The sequence below is a fragment of the Dipodomys merriami genome, unplaced genomic scaffold (genome assembly GCF_024711535.1).
Source record: "Dipodomys merriami isolate MVZ:Mamm:240054 unplaced genomic scaffold, mDipMer1.0.p SCAF_2, whole genome shotgun sequence".
NCBI classification, from domain to species: Eukaryota; Metazoa; Chordata; class Mammalia; order Rodentia; family Heteromyidae; genus Dipodomys; species Dipodomys merriami.
Genome location: NW_027203381.1, coordinates 15,203,928 through 15,213,177, shown reverse-complemented (window position 1 = coordinate 15,213,177; position 9,250 = coordinate 15,203,928).

The following is a 9,250-nucleotide window of genomic DNA, read 5'->3' as shown; positions in this document are numbered from 1 at the left end:
TAATACCAGACCAGCATAAATCATTTGGTTTAGAAACAATCTTTTTTTCTGTTGAAGGTAGGGTACAGACTGGGAGGAGAATTTTTTTCCTTTTAAAATAAGAAATTGATCTGAAAAAATCTTTTTGTTTTCTTCATATTACTTTAGATGGCTGTTTCTGAATGGTTTCTAGACCTTGTGGTGATGCCAGGAGTATTTTCATTATGTTTTGAGAATTGTCTGCACCAAAGAGAGTACAGAGCAGACATACATCATTTACTGATGCCGCAGAATGTACCACAAAGGAATTAACATTTACATGACACTTTAGAGCTTACAGAAAAACGCGTTTGTTTACCAAATATTGTCTCACTGGATAATGTGAATTAAAATTTATACCCACTTTGTTCTGCGTTCTGAGAGATGTTCATTTCTCATCTATAGAGTCTTTTCTACAACCAAGGACTTCTAATTCTACTTCCCTCTTGTCTGTGAACACAGGAGATGTTGCTGTGTACTTGAATTCACCAGTCATTTTTGTCCTTTAACTCTTAGACATCCACAGTATACCCTGGCAAGTCTACACCGTATACTAAGTTCATTGGTGATGTCCAAGGCACTGTGCAGTATCCTCAAATGATGTTCATTCAGTCAGCCAAATATATATATTGGGGGGCAGAGAGAGATACCATGTGGTTCTACTTTTTCAAGTTGCTTCCACTCTCTTCCCAAACTGTTGTGGCAGGATCTGGAAATTCAGCTGTGGGCAAGACCTCTACCACCTATATTTGATAGCGTATCCTAGAAAAATAGACAACATTAAATAAAGCAAGTCTGGGGGCTGAGGCATAAATTTATGCAAATCATATCTATTGCAGCTCTTCTTTGGTGCCCCTCCCAAAAGAATAATTTCTCTCAATGCAATAGTATCTGCAAGAGCACATTACAAACATCAAAGTGCTTGTAATGGTCACTACTAGCACTAGTTGAAAGTCCAGATATAATTGTAGTGGTTAATGACTTCATTTTGACAGTCATGTTTAAACAACCAAGTATGGCTTCCTGTAGTTCTGTGTTAATGATTTTGAGATTCCACCCAGGCTCTAAGGGCAAATATAGGTGACATTCATTTTGTGAAGACATATGAATGGTGAGCAATCACCTGAATGGCAGATGCGGGCTGGATCTGCCATCAATAGGAAGGTTCAAAGTTTAGTTCATGTTTTACGACAAAAATTGCAATAATGACTTAAAGCCCTATCACATCTACCAAGGGTTGAATCACCTCCTCCTATCATCCTGTGACTTGGGATATAACAACCAATAAAAGAATAAAAATTTTGGTCAATTACAATTTAAAAAAAAAAAAAACCGGGCACCAGTGGCTCGCACCTGTAATCTTGGCTACTCAGAAGATTGAGATCTGAGGATCACAGTTCAAAGCCAGCCCAGGCAGGAAAGTCTGTGAGACTCTTATCTCCAAAAAACCACTCAGAAAACTGGAAGTGGGGGCTGGATAGGTGGCTCAGTAGTAGAGTGCTTGCCTTGCATACCTGGAGCCCTGGGTTCGATTCCTCAGCACCACATAAGCAAAAAGAAAAAAGCCAGAAGTGGTGATGTGGCTCAAGTGGTAGAGCGCTAGCCTTGAGCTGAAGAGTTGAGGGACAGTGCCCAGGCCCACAGTTCAGGCCCCACAACCGGACCCCAAAAAAAGAAAAAAGAAAAAAAAAAGAAAACTGGAAGTGGTGCTGTGGCTCAAGTGGTAGAGTGCTAGCTTTGAGCTAAAGAGCTGATGGACAGTGCCCAGGCTCAGAGTTCAAGCCCCATGATCCCAAAAAAATAAAAAAATAAAAAAAAGGTTCATGAATTTTCAAAAAAAAAAAAGTTTAGATGAACTTAACCTCACAAGTGCCTTATTCCAGTACCTTTTCCTTACATTTTGAACATCTGATCTGCATATTAATGTCTAGATGGAACGAGGGTGATCATCTCAGCCTTGTAACCTCTCCCCATTCTCAAGTTTCAAGCCCCCCACTAAATTGGACTCAGATTAAACCATCCAACTCTTAATGTCCCTAGACTAAAGAAGTGAGTTCTTGTTTTCTCAAGATATAAATTTATGTCAACAGCACCCACTAGAAATAGTGGGTACAATACATAAGCTGTCCCAATTCTTCAAACTCACCATTCTTATTGACAACACATTTATGGGGCAAATTAGAAGAACTTCTGAACACTACCAACTTCACCCCAGAGTTATCATCTGCCTCTGTCAGGTTGTACTTCAAGATATTAATTTACTACAGAGAGATTAAGTCACTCCTGTTACTCCTCTTTGCTGTCCAAAAGACCTTTGATAATGTTTGTGTACAGATTTTAGGTGGTACTCCTAGAGTTGGGTAGTAAGTTGTGAAACAACTTCTCCATCATTATTTCAAATGTTTAATTTTTTTCTTACAAAATGATCTTTATTAAGACATATTTTCTTCCAGTGTGACTTGGTCCAAGGCATTTCTCTAGGAGCAAAGTCACCCATCTGTTCCTTTCCCTGATTATTGAAATTCTTTGCTAGCAGAGATCATTGAAATGACCGTCACCTCAAACATCACCTATAGTCTGTTGAACATTAATTTAGACCTGGATTTCAATAAAAGGAGATGAGAGGAACATGAACTGATTTCAGGTTAAAAACTAAACGTTCAGGAGGCGATGCCTGAGTAGATCAAAAGGAGCCACTCAATTCAATCTAATTTAAAATGAATGTACATGCTGCGTTTTCATACTCTGGCCTTATAATTTGAGACAATGAATAAAATTTCAATTTCTGTGCAAATCCAAATTTGTCAACTTTCATATATGGAGTCAGAAATAGGTATCTTCCTATACACTGAGATCAATGGGATACTCATTTTCAGTCCCAGATTAAGCATTTTATCTTTCTCATCAGTCAAACAAATTTTTTATACAAATAGATGGGTGCTCATTCACTAATGATGAGGTCCAATGTTAGCAGAACATATGTCACACTGTATTTAATACAGTTGACCTGTTCACATTATAGTTTAGTAGACTCTAACTAAGATGTACTCAGAATATCACTTGGATAAAGCATCTAACAGAAGTTAATTTTATAATAAAGTGTTGAAAATCTCCTAAAATTCATTGCAATACCTATCCCAAACTGCTATCACACATTATTCCATGGAGTGTCTGGTCTCTCCCTTTCATGATTGCTAGACTACCTGGGAGCTGCCTGTGTGTGCTCTGGACCAGCGTCCTGAGAAGATTCCAGTACATATCACCAACCTTGGCAAAGATCGTGAGTCGGGGAGCAACACGACTCACACCATCAAAAAGTAAAGAAATAAAAATAAATTTCCATGAAACCAAGAGAACTGTCAAAAACTAACAGAATATAAAGTTGCAAATGATGTACCTCAAGGAATATACAGTGAGATAGAGAGACATATTCAGCATATACGAAACTATTGGGGGGGGTGAGCGAATATAATCATGTGTAGCCAGAAACTTTACAAAGACAAGAGACGTAGAAAGCTAAAGATCCAAGTTTTCATGGAGACAGAAGAAAAACATGAAACAAGGAAAAATAATTAAGATTTGAATAAGTAGGTTTGAAATAGTAGAAAAGAGACCATTGTACCATTTAGCTAGGCAAAGTCATTATCCTTTCCCCATTGTTTTTTATTGCTAGTAAGACAGCAAAGACTTTTAAAATTCTCATATTTTCTCTGATCTAATGGCTCAGACAGTGGAGGCCTTGATCAACACGATTTTATAATTCAATTGGCATTAATTTTTCTGCTGTGATGTCACCTAATGCACATGGCTGGTTTTCCCTCCCATTGACAGTATCTTCACTCCATAGAAGTAGAGTATATATAATTATTTTATAGTCTTCTTGATTGTCAAGGTCAGACTTGTCACTGACTTACTCTGAGACAAAACATTCTACTTCATGATTTTCTTTTCTTGGTGATTCTACTACCTACTTACCTCATGTCACCAAATATAACAAGGAAGTGATAGTTGTCACTCTGTGGCCTTTCCATTCCAATCTTACCTCTCATTGCTTATTTGTAATATGGAAGTATTTCTCCCTTGGCAGTTTGCATGATGTTAACCTTTGTCAGCAGAGGACACAGGAGGGAAAGTCTCTGGGCAAGAAAGGTGCCCTTTTGGTTCAGCCATGCTTTAATTTTTCCTGCTCCTGCTGTGCTAGGTTGGTACTCCAATTACCCAGCAAAGGCTTTCCCTGCGAGTTCATCAACACTCCTGAAGGCAGTTAGGCAAGTGAATTCACAGGTATGTATCCCCTACAAACTTTCACAAAGTGAGTTGTGTAATGTGCCCCAGCTAGTTACAGGCTTCGTCCTGGTGATCACTTTCCTACTGAGGATTTCACAGCCTAGCAATCTTGGCTCCATGACTTTAAAGAAGCCTTTACCTGAGATACTAAAAAAAACAAACAAACAAACAAAGAAAAACTGCTCTGCGTTCCAAGTAGCTCTAATCCCCCCCAGTTTAAGATCAGTTTAAGTGGGTAAAAGGGAACCAATGCTTAAAACCTGATAGACATGTCAGCTTTCTCAGTTAGAATCCACAAAGTCAAAAGTATATCTAGGGTGAGGTGGGAAAGAATGGTGGACTGACTGGGAAAAATAAACTGTTATATGCATATCTGTCGACGTGTTTCTGTTGATCTTAAACAGATCTTAGTGGTCAGTTTCTCCTACTTCTGTTCTAGCAAATCAACATTATTAGCAGGGATAGAAATACCTCTGGACCTGATCCTAAAAATAAATCATCCAAGTTAATTCAAAGATAACCTGAAAATACAGTGCCTTCACTTCTAGTAAGTACCCAGATTCTTCCAAACAGCCAGATATGTAATTCTGAAGAAAAACACATTTCTGACAGTTGATTTAATATTTCATTTTTTATCCAGATGTTTTAGCATCTGGTACATACTTTTTACTGATTTCAATCTGATAGAGGTTGACATTTTGTACACAACATTGTCTTGCTATTGTGAAGCAAAATAATGTGAAAATAAGAGGAAGCGCAATCGTTTTCATTTCTGACTCAAAAAATATAAGCAGAATTTGTGGCCACAAAGAGAAGGGAAGGAAGAACCTAGTGACTTAATTCTGAGAGTTTAGACTTCGATTTTCAATTAATTTAGCATACTTTCCATTTAGATTTAAGTTTCTCCTGACATTGGTAGATTAGAATATATAGTTTTAAAACTCCAATTGGTGAACTTTAAGAGGCATATCTAGATATTAAGTTACTTTAATAAGATAGTTTCTTTCTTGCTTGTGACTTGTAAAATAGCATAAAATACTTTATGAAGTTTCTAAACGTGAAAGCTGATTAATATTAAAAATAGAATTATGCTTTAATCTCGGGGACCTTTCTTGAATTGATGTGAATTGAACTGAGTTACTCCTGTATTACTTTGTGTCTTTTTAGCAACTTTTTTCATTTCCTGAATGTAGATTTGTACTTTGTACTTTGACTTCCTTTTTTGTTGCTGTTGGTCATGGTGGCCTTAGTGCTGTCCTTGAGCTCTTCAGCTCAAGGCTAGCACACTGCCACGTTGCCACTTTGAGCCACAGCACTGCTTTTTGGTGAATGGTCTCATAAATGTATGGAGATAGTCTTCACCCACTGCTTTCTGCACCAAGAGAATTCTCTGAATTGTCATATGAAGAGTATACTCTTATGATCTCTAGCACTTAACAATTATGCTGCAATCATAAACACAGAACAGAAAAGAACAAAAAACAAATACTGGAGCATCCTACCATACCTGCTAAGCAAAATTAAATGACAGCAGGTGACTTCCCCAAGTCCCCTAGAAAGCTGTGCAGAACTGGGCGCAGATCACTGCAACCTGCTGCTCTTTGCAACAATTGTGCTCTGGCTGTCTTTAGCTCTGAGTAATCTGTCTCTATTCTTTCAGTAATCTAATCATTCAAAGATTTCTTCCTCACCAAGTAGGTCTAATCTTTCCCAAATATTGACTATTTAAAAGAAATGTGCTGGGCACCCACCAGTGGCTCACGCCTGCCTGTAATCCTAGCTACTCAGGATCACAGTTCAAAGCCAGCTCGGGCAAGAAAATCCATGAGATTCTTACCTCCAGAAAACTGGAAATGGCACTGTGGCTCAAGTGGTAGAGTGCTAGCTTTGAGCTGAAGAGCTGAGGAACAATGCCCAGGTCCAGAGTTCAAACCCCAGGACCAATCCCCCCCCCCAAAAAAATAATTGCTGTCACCAACAAATTAGGTGGGCTAATATTTGTAAGATGATTAGGAGAAAGGATGAAATGTGGTCAGTGACTTCTGATGGTAAAGGAATCTGAGCAAGGGAAGAGATGTCAGTGAAGTTGGGAAAGCCCCAGGTAGGCCATCATGTCCTGACCAGTCTGTTCACTGATGTGGAAATCTCGATATTAACATCTCTTTTGAGGTATATAATCCATCCCACCATCAGAAGTACTTTCTTCTGGGCAGGGAATTTGCAAGCCACTGGAACAAGGCAAGTCACTAGGCAGTGCTACATGACTGTCAGTACACCCTTGAACAATTGAGAAATGATCTATTATCTATCTACAAATATAGCAAAAATAAGGTGATGGAATGAGGAAGGTCATTTCCTCAACATATTTTCCCCCTCAGGTAGATTTAGGGAGACCCTCTTCTCCCCAACCTCTGCCCACAGCACTCCACTATTTCATCTTCCCCAAAACAAAGAGATCCTACAGTGTAGGGTAAGAGTAAAGATGTTAAAGTATAAAACAATTTGAATACAAATAGGAAGCAGGCAGACACAACATTATCATGAGATGTTAGTGGAATTTTTACATTTGCTTAATTCACTCCCATGAACTAAAGTAGATTTGCTGGCATATCCCAATTTTCATGATGGATGCTCTTTGAGTTCTTCCTTTTGTCCTAGCTCCTTACATACTGAATTTTACATTAAAAATTATGTACTGGCAACAGGATTATATGCTAAATGTTAGCATATAGCATACAATATAAAAAACAATTGAGAATTTCAAGCAGAGTTTTGGCTGAATGTAATTTGTATGTCCTCTGCCTGCCTTCAACATCATGAAAGGCATCTCTGTTTGGAGTCAGGGCTGGACACATGAAGTAATAACACAGAAACCCTAGTGTCAGGGTTGGGTCATTTACATTTGGCATGTAAAGTTGATGAGCTAATGACCTGCCTTGAGCAAGAAAATGAAAGGGGAGAATGTTTTAAGAACATTAACCTTGTGATGTTGGAAGAGATATTTTGAAGAACGAAAGTGTGGGTAGACTGCTAGAAAGAATAGCCTTTATGTGGCTTTGGAATAAAATAAAAAGAACCTACATCAAGACAGTTGTAAAAATGTAAAGAAAGCAAAAGGCAATACAAGGAAGTCTCTAGTGGAATAATGAAAGGCAACTATGTATGTAATAGAGCTATGGAAAGCAAAGACTTATAGTTGAATTCTAATTTCCGCTGCCATCTAACTGTGTAATCAAAAAACATTTACTTGCAACTTCTCTGTAAGGATTATTTGATTTTTAAGTTGACTGGACCTTAGATTGCGTAGCTATTTGGTGGAATATTGTTCTAGATGGGAATCCTAGAGGGTCTTGAAGAGCTTAACATTTGAACAAGTAGACTGAAGGTAACAGATCATCCTCCCCGAGGCAATTCTCATCCCATCAACTGAAGCCCTGAAAAGGAAGGGAGGGGCAGGGGAAGCCCTGTAAAGAGGAGCTCCTCAATCTGACAGTCTAGTGATGAACTTTGGTCTTTTAACTGAAAGACAAGCTCTTGGGCATTGAGCCTGCCATCTTTCTGACTGGCATTTGTCCCATCGGCTTTCTCTGTTTGGAGGCCTTTGGTCACAGATTGAAACTGCATCTCTTTTCTCCTAAGCCTCTGGTTTAGCCGATTGCAGTTATTAGGAATGTTTAGTCTCTATCATCATGCGAGAAAATCAATAAAGCTTCCTTTCAATAAAACTCCCTCTATATATACAACCTACTATTTCTGTTTCTCTAGAGAACTCTAACACATTCCCTGACCTTTTATTTTTTTTTTTACTTTTATTATAAACGTGATACACAGGCTGACCCAACTTTGGTTGGGGGGGGGGGGGTGGTGAGTAGTTGTGGAGGTGGGAGGGAAGGGATGGTAGGGAGAAAACAAAGGAGGAGGCAACAATGCACAATAGGAAATGCACTCATTACATTGCTCATATAACTGTAACCCCACTGTACAGCATTTTTACAATTAAAAAAAACTATATATATAATTTTTTTGTCAGTTATAGGGCTTGAACTCTGTCCCTCAGCTCTTCAGCTTAAGGCTAGCACCCTACCATTTGAGCCACAGTGCCACTTCTGGACTTTTCTGTTTATGTGGTACTGAGGAATCAAACCCAGAGCCTCATGCATGCAAGGCAAGCACTCTACCACTGAGCCACCTTTCCAGCCCATGTTCCACTATATTTTAGATCTACCTTCCACAAATAAGAGAAAACATGCCCGTTTATCCCTCTCAGCTTGGCTTATCTCACTGAACATGATTTGTTCTAGGCCCATCCATTTCCCTGAAAATGATATAATCATATTCTTTCTCCTGGCTCTGTAAAACTGCACCACATTTTTTGATCCACTCATCTATTTTAGAGCTGAGCTTTGATTTTTACATGTGTATATTGGATTCAATAAATGAATGCATGGCTTCTCGAAAATTGACTTGGTGTTGACTACAATCTCAGTTCCAATCATATGCTTGTGAAATCACTGAAGCCTTTTATGTGTTTTAAAGAGCACCAGCTTTTCTCTACTACATTTCCTTATGGAGACTGCAGAAATGTTTCCTGTTTCTCTCTCTTGGTGTGAGGGAGACATAGCATATTATTTCATATCCTCCTTTCTTTTCCAATTCCCCATTCTTCCCAGTCATCCCCTCTCTTTGTTAAAACTGAAGATTCCTAGTAATACCTCCTGTATTACAAACAAGAGGATTTTCATCATTCTTACCTTTCCAGGACATGGTGAGAAGGATCTATCAACCCTGACCCCAGTTCTGAGCTGGACTGTAGATTCAGGCTTCCATCCTAGGATAATCAACTATTCACCCCATTCTCCTCAGCAGCATTACCCCCGCTTCTCACAGGCTCCCCATCAAGTCAAGGTGGGAAAAAGTACCTTCATCCTTACTCTTCTCATAACTG